Here is a 17,413-nt window from a genome sequence, read left to right on the forward strand (position 1 = left end):
TCTCTCTCTCCCTCCTCACAAGTCCAAGTCAGATAAAAGAGTTATTTTTGCCTCCTTAATATGGGCAAGATAGACAATAGCTTGGGAAATGGTGAATCCTTTAATTGAGGTTGAAGTCAGCACATGCCTTGGGTGACCTATACTGAGATTGTTTGCAGGTTAATTTTGGTGCCATTATTGGGTGAGTATTCACAATGATATCTACCATAGACCAAACCATCAGTATCCTGTCAGGCCAAACAATCTTTGAAAGGGGCTCACATAGAAGGATGGTGGTTCTGAGCCCTGCATAATAGCTCACTCTGCCATAAATGACCTGAATTTTATAGGCATTCTGTGTACACACAACCCATGGTCCTGACTTAGAATCAATCTATGAGGATGTTGCTTAGAAGGACCAAAAAAGAAACTTGTTAGTAACATAAACCCTTAATTGTAAGGTTATGCATGCTAGTTTCTTTCAATTCAGTTTGACTAAACTAACATTGATATATTCCAAAATATTTTCTTTCCCTTGTCTGTGAAAATGTACTTTTTGGAGGGGGGAATGGGGCAATGAGGGTTAAGTGACCTGCCCAGCGTCACACAGCTAATAACTGTCAAGTATTTGAGGTCACATTTGGACTCAGGTCCTCCTAAATCCAGGACCAGTGCTTTATCCACTACACCACCTAGCTGCCCTCAGAAAATGTATTTTAAATACGCATTATTACAAACAGATGTTCTAATTTTACCCTGGAAAGGAAATTGCCATCCTACGATCGATTTATGCACCTTGGTCCTTCAGAGTACTCTTAAATTCTGGTCCTTCTAGCTAGCATTTAAGAGACTACTTTGTCCCTGGTGCTGTGCTAGGTTCTAAGGAAGCAAAAACAGAAATAAAAGTGCCCATCTTCAAGGAGCTTACATTTTTCCTGAGGTAACGGGCACAATGTATAATAGGTAAGTACAAAAAAAGTTTAATAATTGGGGAAACTAAGAAGGATGTCTTCCAAGAGGGAAAACTTGATCTACCTTGAAGGGAGCTGGAGGTCACAAAAAGAAGACATGAGAAAAGATTGAATTCCATTCATGGGGAAGAGATAAATCATGACTTGTGCAAAGAGGAAAAGCAACTTGACCAAGTAGGAAGCTAGTTCTTCTAGAGTAGGCAAGTGCAGTTCTTTGATTGTATGTAGCAATTGTCTAACTATGTTGGGGTTGGGGAGAAGGCTTGCCTAAAGATACATAGATAATCAGTGGCAGAACCTAGGCCTCCTGAGTCTAGGTCAGCCACACTGTATTGATCCACTTTTCACCATATTGGCAGCAAGTAGCAGAGAAATAAATAAGCAAACACATAAAAAACCAAATGCATAAACAAACAAACAAATGAATGAATGAACAAATAAATAAATAGATGATAGATAAATGAATGAATGAATAAACAAGTGAATAAATATACACACATATATACATAGCTATAAATACTTATTTATTCACATATATGTATATATACATACATGCGTGTGCATGTATATGTGTGTTTACATGTGTGCGTTATGTACATGTACTGTGTTGCATATATGCATGTATATGTATACATATATATAGTAGGTCTCCTACCTAATTTGAGGGGTCTAAAGATTTCTTTACTGAATAATCTCTGTTTAATTTGGAGCAGGTTTTTTAATTTTTCTGAGGCTCAGTTTCCTCATCTGTTGAATGAGGATGATAATGCTTGTGCAATTAATCTTCTTTAATGAAAGTAAACCCTAAATTTATATATAAATTATATTTGTATGTACATTTAATTTAAATTTACAATTAATTTAAATTTATATATAAATTATTTAATATCTATGAGTAAACCCTAAATTTATATATAAATATAACAATATATTTATAATATAGAAAATATAATTTACACATATAACAAAATTTTATATGTACATGTATGCATGCATGTTTCACACATGATGTACATGTGTACATGGTTGTGTGTGCATGTGTGTATGCATGTATATGTGTGGAGAGAGAAATGACAGAGGCAGCGATAGAGATAAAGAGATAGATGAGACTATTACAGATTACTTAGGCAGCAGTTCGTGCCAGGACTTGAGTCACGAACTCATTTTCCTGAGTTCAAATCTGGCCTCATACGTTTACTAGCTGCATGATTCTGGGAAAGGCACTTAAACCTATTTGCCTCAGTTTCCTCATCCATAAAATGAGCTAGAGAAGAAAAGAATAAACCACTCTAGTATCTTTACCAAGAAAACCTCAAATGGTGTCAGATTATTATTGCTAAAGGTCTGGGGCTTCAACTTTTCTATACAAGTTTGGGAGGGTCTTTGCTAAATAGATTTTCATAGGACTCTAATCACTTCCCCAGCCTCAGTATCCATGTTGAGATATATAATTCTTCTGCATCTTTTAAAGGCATTCTGGGGAAAAGGGTATTGAAGTCAGAAGTTGAGTTCGTGATCCCACTGGTATAAGAGCTTATACACACAGAGACCCAAAGAACTGGAAGTTACCTAAGAAGTAATTTTTAAAAAAAGAACCAAACCCTGAACAGTATTTTCATTTTGCAATTGAACTACAAGCTTCAGAGGACCAAGAGATGCTCTGAAAGGGATACTGGATGCTCAAAGGACCTGAAAGATGCAAAAAGAGTTGGACTCAAGAAACTGCACAGCTCTAGTTTTCACATGTCAGCTTTGAATTACCACTGCTACACTGTAAATTCTTTCAGTGGTAATTCAAAGAGCCAAGTAACAAATGGCAACCACATCCCAGAGCTGGTCCTGCTCCTAAGCAGAAGAAGAACAACAACAATGACAATAACAATATAGCAACTAACATGTATATAGTTCCAGGCATTGTGCTAAGCACTTTAGAATTATTATCTTATTTGATCATCACAACAATCTTGCGAGATAAGAGCTATTATCCATCCTCATTTTACAAATGAGGAAACAGACCAACAGACATTAAGTGACTCACACAGCTAGTAAGTGTTTGAGATAGGGTTTGAATTCAGGTCTTCCTGAATCCAGACCTGAAGCTCTAGCTACAACTTTTTTTTTTTAGTGAGGTAATGGGGGTTAAGTGACCTGCCCAGGGTCACACAGCTAGTAAGTATCAAGTGTCTGAGGCCGGATTTGAACTCAGGAACTCCTGACTCCAGGGCCGGTGCTCTATCCACTGCGCCATCTAGCTGCCCCTCTATCTACAATTTTAACATAGAATAACCAGTCATCTGAAAAGTATAGACTAGGCTAGAACCTTTTGCTCACATGTTCCCTACTGAGAGCTAAAATTGTAGGCTACGGATCCCTGTTCAAAATATATCCTTCAGGGTAGCTAGGTGGTGCAATAAATAAAGCACCAGCCCTGTTTTCAGGAGAACCTGAGTTCAAATCTGGCCTCAGACACTTGACACTAGCTGTGTGACCCTAGGAAAGTCACTTAACCCTCATTACCCCCCCAAATATATATATATATATATATATATATATATATATATACACACACACACATACATACATGCATGCATGCATACATACACTTACTTACACATATATACACATATGCATATACATATATATCCTTCACTAAGAGTTAAAATTTTTACCAGTAGCTATTCATTCCTTTGGATTAAGCACTGCTTGCTTTCTCCAGGCTTCTCCTCACTGACAAGTAAGTGACAAGTAAATCTTGATTCTTCTTTATAAAAGAATGTTTCAGTAATCCTTTGTCCCTGACAGAAGAAATGGAGCAGCTGAAACCATTGGCTGCCTGGGAGAGAGGGAACAATGAAAATAAGATGTCTAGACATCACTTTGTTTATGTATAAGTGAAGAGTCTGAACTAGATAATTTCTAATGTAACTTCCGGCTCCAAGTTATAAGATGCAGAAATATTAGTGCAGACAGTAGTAGTGATGAGAATTGTAGGAAGATGATGGTATGTCAGGTCCTACAATAGCCCAGATCACCCAAAATTGCCAGAAAAGTTCTAAGAATGCTTTTCCCCTTGAAGCATGACGTGAAGAAAGGCAAGTAAAAGGGGGGGAAAGAACCAGAAGGAACAATAATAAAGAAAATCAAAGAGAAACATTAAGTTCTGACATCCACAGAGCTACACATAAAAGCTGACAGAATCAGAAAGTAATGATGCTATCATGCAGCAAGAAATATTAAAACAAAATTAAAAGACTGGAAAAAGAGAAGTATATAAGAAGATTAAGATGGTAGGAAAGGAGAGGTTACAAAGAGCTTAAAATACCAGAGGACTTTACATTTGATTCTGAGCCTTATTAGGAGCCAGTGGAGTTTATTAAATATTCTTCACTCTGTTCTTTGGGAAAATCATGTTGGCAGCTGAGTGAAAGATGGTTTGGAGGGGGTACAGAATTGAACCAGGAAGAGCAATTAACAAAAATATGTTTCCATATTCCTCTTACACCACCACCCCCCTTCCCCACTGGAAAAAAGAAAAAGAAGAAAAAAAAACTGTAACAAATGTGCACAGTCTTGCAAAACAATTCCCACAGCAAATTTGCCATTGTACAAAAAATGTCACATTCTTCATCCTAAATTTATCATTTCTCATTCAGAGAGTGAGTAACTTGTGTCATCACTGGTCCTCCAGAATCATAGTTGGTCATTACATTGATCAGAGCTAATAAATATTTCAAAGTTATTTATTTTTATATTGTTGTTGTTACTATATAAATTAGACAACCAGTAGGCACAGTGGGTAGACTGCTGGATTTCATACCGAGTTCAAATCCAGCCTCATATACTTACTAGTTATGTGACTCAGAATAAGTCATTTACCTCTTTGTGCGTCAGTTTCCTCACCTGTAAAATGGGGATTATAATAACCCCTATTTCCTTGGGTTGTTGTGAGGATCAAATGAGATATTTGTAAAGTACTCTGCAAACCTTAAAGCAGCATATAAATGCTAGCTAGTGTTGTTTTTCTTATTCTGATCACTTCACAATAGCTCATACAAGTCTTCCCAGGTTTCACTGAAAACCAGATCATTTCACCATTTCTTATGGCACCATAGTATGAATATGTTACTTCTTATATCATATGAAAAGGGAAATGTAGACTACTCTTTGTATGGACACTACTGCCACTGTAGTTGAGTCTGGGGGCAACTGGGTAGCACAGTGAATAGAGCACTGACCCTGAAGTTGGGAGGACCTGAATTCAAATCTGACCTCAGTCATTTACTAGCTGTGTGACCCTGGCCAAGTCACTTAACCTCAATTGCCTTAAAAAGCTGAGACCATCTCCAGGCATTCTGATGTATATCTTGCCACTGGACCCAGATGTCCCTGGAGGTGAGAGTGAGGTTGATGACTTTGCACAGTCCTTCCTCACTTAAATCCAATTCACTGGGGCAGCTAGGTGGCACAGTTGATAAAACACTGGCCCTGGATTCAGGATGACCTGAGTTCAAATATGACCTCAGACACTTGACATTTACTAGCTGTGTGACTCTGGGCAAGTCACTTAACCCTCATTGCCCACCAAAAAAAAAAAAAAAAACACGCACACAAACAAAAAAAAAATCCAAATCACTGCAAGTCATGACATCACCTCATGATGTCATGGTCCTCTTTTTGGGGAGGGTGGGGTGGAGCAATGAGTGTTAAGTGACTTGCCCATGGTCATACAGCTAGTAAGTGTCAAGTGTCTGAGGTAGGGTTTGAACTCAGGTCCTCCTGAATCCAGGGCCAGTGCTTTACCCACTGTGCCACCTAGCTGCCCCCTGTCATGGTCCTCTTTGAGAATGAAGGACAAAAACAACAATTGAGCCTAGGATAATATTTACTTAGGTGGCTGCCATGTCATACATTTGAATCATTTTGAGCTTGTAGTACATTGAAACCCCCAAATTGCAACTCTTTTCTAGACATTTTCCCTCTCACCATGTTGACTTGTGTACCCAAGTGGAGGAGTTTGCTTTTGTCTCTATTAAACATGATATAGATTAGTCATGTGGAAAAAGCTGGTCAAAACATTCTGAGAACTTAACTGTAACACGTTAGCTTTTTCTCCCTACTTCCCTGTCATCTGAAAATTTTCCATCCAATATTGCCAATACAATTGTTGATATGTTCATGTGTGCATATATATGTGTGTGTGTGCACATATATGTACATATATACACACGAAACACATGCATGTTTGTATGTATATTGTAGGACAAATCTCTGAAGTCTGATATAAGAGACTTCCCAAGTCATCCTTGACCTTCCAATGACTACTCTTGTATCTGGTCATTCATTTAACTAGTTCTGACTCCACTTAACTAAACATCATCTAGCCAAGAATATTATGGATATCTGCCAAATGCTTTGTGGAAATCTTTGTTATACAGTTACAGGGGACAGGGGGTAGAGTACGTGAGTCTGAAATCAGGAAGGACTGAATTAAAACCAACCTAAGATACTGATAATATCACAACCTCTGTCTGCCTCAGTTTCCTCATCTGTAAAATGGAGAACCTAACAGCACCTACCTCTCAGAGTTGTTGTGAGGATCAAATGAGGTAATTTTAATAAAGCACTTAGCGGGGCAGCTAGGTGGTGCAGTTGATAGAGCACTGGCTCTGGAATCAGGAGTACCTGAGTTCAAATCCAGCCTCAGACACTTGACGCTTACAAGCTGTGTGACCCTGGGCAAGTTACTTAACCCCAATTGCCTCACCAAAAAAATAAAATAAAATAAAATAAAAGTAAATAAATAAAGCACTTAGCCCAGTGCCTGACACATAGCAGATACTTGATAAATGCTTTTTTCCTACTCCCCTCCCCCCAACAATATTCTTTTGATCCACCACTCTAATTAATGTGTCAGAAAATAAAATTAAATTTGTCTACTACTACTTGATATCGATGAAGCTATGTTGGCCCTTAGTGATCATTGCTTATCTTTCAAAATATTCACAGAACATCCCTTCAATAAATAGTCTAGAATTTTGCCAGAAATCAAAGTCAAACTTACTAACCTATAGTTTATAGCATGGATCCCTAATTTTTTGAAAATCAGAACATTTTCCCTTCCCTAATCCTTTGCCTCCTCTCCTGTTTCCACAACTGTTCAAAGATCTGACTCAGTAATCACATCTGCTAGCTTTTTCAGTCCCCTAGGATGTAATCAGTCAGAGCCTGTGACTTGTACTCACTAAGAGAAGCTCATTGTTTCTTACCATAATACAGAGACCCACCCACAGAGGGTTAGCAGGAGCTGAGCAGAGTCTTTGAAAAACAAATGCTGGAGACAAGATAGGTATGGGGTACAGTAGGAAGCTACCCCTCTCTTGGATGCCCTACAGGACTAAGTCTAAAGGACCCCATTGAAATGAACAGAATGAAATAAGGAAGGAAAGAGGCAGAGTATATGATCAATCTATATATTGATTTTACATATAATAAGGAGGATTTAAAAAGAGGAAGAGAGAAATAATGTTGAGGGCAGGGAACAGGGGAAATATTCAAAAAGAAATATTTCATCTGCCAGATAAATCACGCACTTTCATAAAAATCCTAGTAAACATGGAGGTGATATACTAAATTCAGCTGTAGATTAATTTGGATTGAGTGACAGGACTACATTCTGACCCTTAACAGAGTGAATTGGACTGAGGATCCTTCTATGGCCTGAAGCCTTGTTTTATTCCCTCTATGATTCCTAGAGTTGGGGGCTAGAATACAAGCTCTCTTGCTCTCTCCTCGTTCATATTTCCATCCTGTTCATGTAAAGTTTTATTCCTGATCTACCTCTTTAACTTGGCCTACAATGAGGGAGACCCAAGAGACTGAGTTCCCATATTTAGATAGTCTGGAGCTGGTGGTTCTCCCTCAGGGGCCTTTTTTGGCTGACACAGTTCTCTTGGCCCCCTTTCTTGATTCATCCAGGTATTTGGAAACTCAGGCCAGGTCTACACTAGCAAAGCAAAGAAGAGAGCTGATTTGTTTTGATACAGGAGCCACCTAAAAAGATTCCTCTTGATATTTCCCAGGTTTGAGATTTAAATGATTTCTCTAAAACATCTTGGTGCCAGTCACAAATGAGAAGAGGAGGGGTCTCAAGTCATCCACCAGAGACAAACTTTAATCACAGGATCCTGAGTTTATATACACTCTCAGTTTCGTGCAGCTGGTCAGTGTGCCTATGCCAGTGGAACCAACTTAAAAAATGTGACATTAGAACTTTCACAATGATGAATACAGGAACAAAATATTCTTTACAGGGAATGGCTAGTTTTAACTGAAACACATTGTTCAGTGCATTCTATTTGATTAATATATTCGTTAATAAGTATCCTGGTGGGGAAGCTAGGTGGCTCAGTGGATAAAGTACTGGCACTGGATTCAGGAGGACCTGAGTTCAAATCTGGCCTCAGACACTTGACACTTACTAGCTGTGTGACCCTGGGCAAGTCACTTAACCCCAATTGCCTCACCAAAAAAAACCCCACAAAAAAAAAAAAAAAGTATCCTGGCTACAGCCATGGAGTCACATTGCCAGTCTTCCAGCTGGAGACCCTGAGGTTGTTCCTCAGGTACAGTAATCATGCTATATTTTGTTAACCCATTCCAATGTATCCCCTATAACCTGGCATAGGAAATTTTTATAGACTATTCAGAAATTCATCTCTAGAAGTGTAAAGAACAGGGCAGTCTTGCTTTGGTGTTGTTGGGAGAGACGAACAAGATGAGAGAGCAAGAAGAGAAGGCCCAAAGGGAGAAAAGTAGAGAGGTGAACAGTAAAGCTATTCTGCGATAAGAATATCGGTGGAGCATCATAGGCTCCTAGAAGTGACCTCAGAGGTCATCTAGTCTAAAGGTCTCCATTTTACATTAGAAGAATCTCCAGCCCAGTGAAGGGAATTTCAAAGTTACACTAGAAATTCATGTAGGATTCCATACTAATAACCAGTTGCTAACATTCCTCTATTGGTCAAATTTCTCTAATCTGGAATTTCACAGCCCCAGAAAGATCACATTGACCATCTAGTTCGATGTCTCTCATTTACAGATAAGGAAACTGAGGCTTGGAAATTCGAAGGTCTTTGCTCAAGGTGACACGAAAAGGAATATTTAAGTTGTGAGAGAGGCAGCATGGTGTAGAGGATAGAGAGATGGCCTCAGAGCAAGGGAGGCATGAGATCATGAGCTGTCTCTAACATATACCTGAAGTACCTGGCACTAAGTAGGTGTTTAATAAATACTAGTTGATTGATTGATTGATTGATTGATTGATTGATTGATTGATTGTCTAACCCTGAACAAATCATTTAATCTCTTAGTACCCCCAAGCAACTCTCTGAGAATAGAAGGTGCTAATACGTATTAGAAAAGTATATTCATCTACTGCAAATGATCTGCCTAAATGAAATTATAGTTCTACTCCCCATGTCTATCCCCTAAGTGGTAAGATTTCCAAAAAGTAGTCCAGTCTTTCCTTGGAGCCATCTAATGAAGGGGACCCATTACCTCTAAGACAGCACATCCTGCCTTAGAGTTCCTCTGTCAAGAAGTTTTATTTTTTCCTTGTGATATGGTAAAATCTACCTTTCTGAAATAAGAGGTATTTCCCTAAAAGGAAGTATGACACTTGAGTGTCAGAATCCTGGGACAAATGCCCACTTTCCCTGGGCTATGTGTATTTCTGAACTCTTTTCAGAAATTCAGTTTCCCAACCCCTCTTACTAGCTGTTGATTGGCCTAGAATCAGGAAGACTCATATCCCTGAGTTCAAATCTGGCCTCACACACTTACTAGCTGTGTGACCCTGAACAAGTCTCTTAACCCATTTTGCTTCAGTTTCCTCATGTGTAAAATGAGCTGGAGAAGGAAATGGTAAACCACTCCAGTATCTTTGCCACGAAAACCCCAAATATGGTCATGAAGAGTCAGACACAACTGAAAATGACTGAACAACAGCAAACAACAATAAAGATGAAGGTGGTGAACTAGATTGTCTCTGATGTCCTTTTCACCTGGAGAAGTGGATCTAGGTATCAAAGTTCCCCTTCATTACTGGCAGCTTCACAAGTATGTCCATCCCTGGAACACCATGTTCCCAGTTTCCATGCTGCCAGCTCTCCCACATTGTTTTCCAGAAGTTTCCTTTTTGGCTCACCCTATTCATTACACAGGAGGATTGTCTATGAAATAACTAACATGAAAAGTTAACTAACACTACAGGACGATAATTGCATTATGTAGATAGAAATTGATACCAAAATTTAGAGGAGAGAGAGATCAGCGAGGACTGCAATAATCAGGGAAGGCTTCAGATAGAAGATGGGTCTTGATTTGCACTTTGAAGGATGGAAGGGGATAGAATGGGTGGCGAGGAGAAGTATAAACTTGAAGGGGGAAGGATAGAGCTAATAAAGCAAACCAAAGCAATCCCACAGAGGTTGTGGAAATGACCTCAAGTATTAGTTTCTGCACAGGCTTCCATAGAGATTCCACATAGAATCAGTGGAGAAATGAAAGTTCTGGGTACAAAGCACATGAAGTCACACAATGGCAGAGCTAGAAAGAACCTGAATGATCACTGAGTCTGATTTCCTCTATTTCACAAATAAGGAAACTGAGGTCCAATGAGATGAAAATAGACTCCTAAGTCCTTGGTCACTGTCTTTTCTACTACCCACCACAATTCTCAATTAATATTTGCTGTTTGATCTCGGTAGATGTCTTCAGTGGGTGATATAAACAAGCATCTGACTTCATTCAGAAGCACATTTGAGAAATTCTATGGAATCTGAAAGGAAACTTTGGAAAAACGCTTGAAATTTGTTTTATCCAAACCCAACCCAACCATCCTGGAATCCCAGCTGTGATTGCACTTTTAATCATTCATAAGCTAAAAAGAAATAAAACTACCAAGCATCTTGTCTGTTTTTAAAGATATTTCCAGACGGTAAAGTGGGTTGGCAACATAGTAATTATGAGCTCCTTATAAATTTTAATTATGGGCTCTACATACGTTTTACAAACAATAATTGACTATAGAATGATATTCAGAATCAGCCTCAAAACTTCAAAATTTGCCACCAGTGTTAAACAGTGTTCTTTTTTTTTTTCCAACAAACAAGTCAGAAAAATATTTCTTTGCCTCTTTTAAACTGAGCTACATCCAAATGGCTTGGGAAATGATGAATGCCTTAATTGCTATTGAAACAGGCACAAGTCTTTGGAGGCCTATACTGAGTTCCTTTGCAGATTAATTTTTAGTGACAGATCAGGATGAATATTCACAATCAAACACACCACAGACCTATTAGGATTCTGTCAGAAAGACTGATCATTGAAGAAATCTTGCATCCAAGGAGTATGTTTCTGTGCCAAATACAATGGCAACAGAGAATGGTGGGTAACCTGTATGCTCATAAGGGATGAAATGCTATTCATAAAAACTATGGACTGACTCAGATGCAAGGAATGTAATCCCAAACTGTGACCCCGCCCCCTATTCGATAAACTCTGGTGGTTCCCTGTTGCCTCCCGCAGCAAATACAAAATGCTCTATTTGGCACTAAAAGACCTTCATAGCCTAAGCCCCTCCCACCTTTCCAGTCTTCTTAGACCTGTACTCTTCATAGTCTGGCTGTTCTATGAAAAAGACAATCACTCCCAGCTCTGCAAATCCTCTCTGGCTGTCCCTCATGCCTTCAATGCTCTCTCTCCCCTCCATTTGGAACACTGACAGGTCTGATTTCTTTTAAGTCCCAACTAAAAAGCCACCTTCTAATGAACGTTATTTCCTCTCCTCCCCCCCACCCCTTCCTTTGCTATGAGTCTGAGGAGATTATGTCACTATCCCCCAAAACATTTCCTTCTTTTTTTGTGGGGCAATGAGGGTTAAGTGACTTGCCCAGGGTCACACAGCTAGTAAGGGTCAAGTGTCTGAGGTCAGATTTGAACTCAGGTCCTCCTGAATCCAGGGCTGGTACTTTATCTACTTCACCACCTAGCTGCCCCAACATTTCCATTTCTTAAGAATGTGCTTATCTCAGCTCTTTTTGTGGTGGCTAAGAATTGGAAATCAAAGGAATGCCCATCAATTGGGGAATGGCTAAATAAGCTGTGGTATTGTATGGTGATGGAATATTATTGTGCTATAAGAAACAACAAGCAGGACAATTTCAGAAAGGCCTAGAAAGACTTATATGAACTTATGTATAGTGAAGGGAACAGAACCAGGAGAACATTGTGCACAGTGACGGCAATAGTGTTTGATGAAGAACTGTAAATGGCAACTATTCTCAACAATACAATGATCTGAGACAATGCTAAAGGACTAATGATGAAGCATACTATCCACCTCCAAAGAAAGAACTGATATTAATTGAACACAGACTGAAGCATGCTATTTTTCACTTTCTTTCATTTTTTCTTTTATTCAAGTTCTTATACAGAATGAGTAATATGGTCATGTTTACATAATTGTACATGTATAACCTATATCTGATTGCTTACCACCTCAAAGAGGAGGGAGAGGAAGATGGGAAGGAGGGATATAATTTGGAATTCAAAACTTTAAATAAAAATGTTTGTTATTGGGGCAGCTAGGTGATGCAGTGGATAAAGCACTGGCTCTGGATTCAGGAGTACCTGAGTTCAAATCCAGCCTCAGACACTTGACACTCACTAGCTGTGTGACCCTGGGCAAGTCACTTAACCCTCATTGCCATGTACCCAAAAAAAAAAGTTTGTTATTATATTTTAAAAAGAGTGTGCTTGTCTGTTTACTTTTGTCTTATAAAGTATAATGAAATCATGGACAACCTCTGTCCTTTCTTTGTATCCCTAGAACTTAGCATAGTCTCTGGCACATGGTAGGTGCTTAATAAATGTTTCTTGACAGATGATTAATAGATATGTTTACTTGGCATGACCAGACTATGGAGGACATCATTATATAAATGCAGCAGAAAGAGATGATAGGGTTGAGATACAAGGAAGGAAAGAATAGCTTTTACATTTTGAAGTATATATTTTGCCAGAATAATTTTCTCTGATGGTTCAAGCCACAGAAAGAGAATTGTTGATTTATTTTATAATTTCCCAGAGCAGAGAGAGATATGATGTAATATGGGTCCTTTTTCTCTAGGCAGTGAGGAAGGACTCTGTAACTAGCTATGGGAACAGGCAGCAGAACATTGGCCAAGCTCTTCCATATTCTTTCTTCTGCCTGGTTTGAAAGGAAAACTTTCCAAAAGGGAAAAACCAAAGAAGTAGCTAGGGAGTATTAGTACCGCCTATGCCAGGAAGGGAGGCAGGGAGGGGCAGATAAGAGGGAGTGACAGCTGTCCACCCAGAAACATGGAGCCTGTCCACCCACCATACAGGAACTAGATTATTTCAAACATCTATTCAACTCTAGATGGTAAGAGCCTATGAAAGCATCTTTTATTCCTAGGGCACATTTGGGATCTGCCTTCCTGGCTCTTCTAAAATGCCATACCTCACTCCCATTAACCATGGCTAGTACTCACTCCCATTTACCTCATCTGCCTGCCATCAAACACATGCCTAGCCTGGCTACATTCATAGTCTGAGAGTATTTGACATTTAGGCAATTTTTTTCCTCTTTTGTGGGGCAATGAGGGTTAAGGGACTTGCCCATGGTCACACAGCTAGTAAGCATCAAGTCTCTGAGGTCGGATTTGAACTCAAGTACTCGTGAATCCAGGGCTGGTGCTCTATCCACTGTGCCACCTAGCTGTTCCCCATTTAGGAAAATTTCAAAGGGGTTCAAATCAGTCAAACAGGTCTTTATTGAAAACTTATTAGGTTTAAAGTACTGTGCTGGTCGCTATGAGGAATGTAAATCATAAGATGAGGGCTCTGCCCAGGAGCTTAAAGCCTAGTAAATGTAGCAAGTCCTAAGGAATATGAAGCAATAGCAAACAGGAGACAGTATTACTAGGTGTTAAGTTGTAGGATGTAAGTCAGGGGATGGTGGGACATGGTCCTGCTGCAAGGACTCTGTGACTGCATGAGCATATGAGCATCATCATTTGGATTTTTATCTTGCTCCAAGATAGTGTGAATGTTGAGTAGATGGTTTTAAAGTATGCTGTTATATTTAATAAAGGACAAAGTCATTTAAAAACATTCCTGAATCTATAACTGCTTTCTGCCATCATTTCCTTTCTCTATTAATAAATACTAATTTTACAATTGTTTTCATTCTGGGGTCTACACAATTTTTCAATGTTAGAAGGGGGTACAAAACCTCAAAAAGGTTAGGAACCTCTGGGGAGGGTGTTTGTGTGTGTGTGTGTGTATGGAGAGAGGGGTAGAGAGACAAGAGAGATTAAAGAGAGAGACAAAGAGAGAAAGAGGGGGAGAGATAGAGATATATATAGGTTCTATGTAGATCAAAGAAAAATTTCAAGTTCCCAATAGCTCTAAAAGTTCTCACATCAGCTCTCTAAAAATCCAAATCTATTTCTATTATATAGGTGTCCTATGGAATTCTGTACCACTAAGAGAGCCAACATGACATAGAAAACAGAAAGCCAAACTCAGAATCATAAAGACCTGGGTTCAAATGGTACTCCAGATGCTAGTTGACAGGTTGACCTGGGATAAGTCCCTTAACATCTTAGGATCTGTCTCCTCATATATAAAATGAGGGATCATGTCAGAGATGAGCAAGTCAACCCTCTCCCCCCCACCACCACCTCATTTTATAGATGAGGAAACAGTGCCTGTTTTGTTGTTGTTCAGTCATTTCAGTTATGTCCAACTCTTTGTGACCCCATTTGGAGTGTTCTTGGCAGAGATACTGGAGTGGTTTGCCATTTCCTTCTCCAGCTCATTTTATAAATGAGGAAACTGAGGCAAACGGGGTGAGGTGACTTGCCCAGGGTCACATAGGTAGTAAAAGTGTGAGGCCAGATTTGAACTCATCCAGGTCTAGTGCTCTTTCCACTGAGCCACTTGGCTAACAGGAATGGGCAGGGTGGCATGAAAGAAGACAAACCAGGTAGGGCTAGTCCTTAAAAGCAACTCCTAATTCCATCCCACATGACAGCAGTCAGTCCTTCAAAATGATTCCATCTCCCTGAGCTGGGGAGGAAGCTTAATGAAATTAAGATCCTGGTAGGCATGGATCTCTATTCCTTTTATTTCCTTGCTGCCCCCAGTGCCCAACACAATAATAACAGCTAGCACTTTAAGCACTTTCATATATTTATCTCCTTTCATCCTTACAACAACCCTGTGAGATAGGTGCTGTTATTATCTCCATTTTACACATATGAGGCAGAGACAGGCTGTGACCTCCCCAGGGTTATTCACCTACAAAGGGTCTGAAGCAGGTTTAAACTCAAGCCCTCCTGCCTTCCAGTCCAATTTTCTCTCCTATATGTCAGCACATAGTAAATGCTTGTAGGCTGACTGCATGACTACTTCCCACAAACTCTCAGGCTCCCTGCTCCTTCCTTGGCCTCTTTGGTACTAAGGACAACTCCCTCCTTGTAAAGGTGCCCTCACCTTCCGGTTTCAGTTTTATGGAAAATTCTCATATCCTTCAGAGATTTCTTTTCCCCAGTAGGTTTTTGTTCTTTTTACACAGCTTCCTTCATGAAGTGTCACACTCCACTGCAGTTAAATCAATGCCTGCTGGGGATAGGGCCTCTGCACTGCTCTCTTCCTGGACAACCCGGGCTGACCCTGGCCCCTGCTGAGCACAGGTGTGTGACCAGGCCCCAGAACTTCAGAGAAGGGGCCCTTGAGAATGGGCCCCGCCCTGGCTGCCTGCCACGAGTACCTGATGAAAGCGCCGAAAGGGCTGGGGGGGATTCTGAAGGGTTTTTGAAACTGATTTAGAAGAGCCCAATACTCCCAAGCCATTTACTCTTTAAGATCCTGCCAGGTGGATCTGTTTGAAGGAGAGAGAGGTCCGTACCTACCAGGATCTTGATTTCATTAAGCTTCCTCCTCAGCTCAGGGAGATGAAGTCATTTTGAAGGACTCAGTGGTGTTGTATTAGATGATTTGGGTCATCGTTTCTAAAGACTATCCCTTACCTGCCTTGTCCCCTTTCAAACCATCCTGCCCACTTCTGTCAGCCAGGTGTCCCAGTGAATAGAGCACTGGACCTGGAGTCAGAAAGACCTGAGTTTGAATCTGGCCTCAGACACTGACTAGCTATATGACCCTGGGCAAGTCATTTGACCTCTGTTTGCCTCAGTTTCCTCATCTATAAAATGGGGATAATAAGAGCACCTTCTTCACAGGGCCATGGTGAGGATCAAATGAGATAGTAAATGCAAAGCACTTAGCACAGAGCTTGGAACTTAGTAAGTTGCTTTATAAATGTTAGCCATTATTATTATTATACAAGCATTTCTTAATTGTTTCCTTAATCAATCAACAAATATTGATTGAACACCCTGGGCAAAGAATTCTATAAGAGCTTGTGGTACAGGGGAGAGAACACTGACTCTGGAGTCACACGCCCTAATTTCAAGTTTCATCTCTGACACTTATTACCTGTGTGACTTGGCCTCCCTGAGCCAGTTTCTTCCTCTAGAAAATGAGGGGATTAGACTAGCTACTCTCTCAGATACCTTTTAACTACCATCCTTTGCTCACTCCCAGGCAGAGGATGTGTTTCTTTGGCATTTTTCTCCTAGAACAGTGGTGCAGCTTGATCCCTGAGCACTGCCTTTGGCTCAGCCAATCAGCTCTAAGAGTGCACACGTGAGAAATAATTCCTTTGGACTCCTCCTCTTTTCCAATCAGCATTAATCAGTTTGATATGGTTCTCCTGGGGTAGTGATGATAAGTTCTATATATTGGGTCCCAGAGCTATGAACTGAAGCTTTTAAATTCACCTGCTTAATCATAGGAAGCTAACTAGAGCCCCTCCACACTTGTTTTTCTTTGTCATGGTGACCAAGCCCAGTGTGGTGGAGGTGACTCAATTACATGGAAAGTCTTCCAACTTATTTTTGTACTTCGAGACCATTCAATCTTGTCCAACATGAGCGAATGACCACCTCGTGACCATCTCTCAGCGGAGATGCCCCCCTGCTTTGCTCAACCCATGACCCTGCTGACATACCATTTTTGCTTATTTTAGCTTAGGCATCATATGTCAACCAATGGAATCCTGTACTTTGCATAGCTGCTTTAGAATATCCAAGTAATATAGATATGGTATCAAACCTTATGAAGATAAGGTCCTAGAAGAAGGGGACATCTCAGATCATGAGTTAGATCTGGGCTCCACTTCATTAGAGGGGACCATGGACCCTTTAATAAAGTGCCATTGGCTCAGAGCTCTGCCTCAGTCTCTTTTATTGTGAGTTGAACAATTTTAATCCCCACATACAACTAATCCGTAAACCATCCACTCATGCTGCCAA

This window comes from Dromiciops gliroides, chromosome 2 (genome assembly GCF_019393635.1).
Source record: "Dromiciops gliroides isolate mDroGli1 chromosome 2, mDroGli1.pri, whole genome shotgun sequence".
Classification (NCBI taxonomy): domain Eukaryota; kingdom Metazoa; phylum Chordata; class Mammalia; order Microbiotheria; family Microbiotheriidae; genus Dromiciops; species Dromiciops gliroides.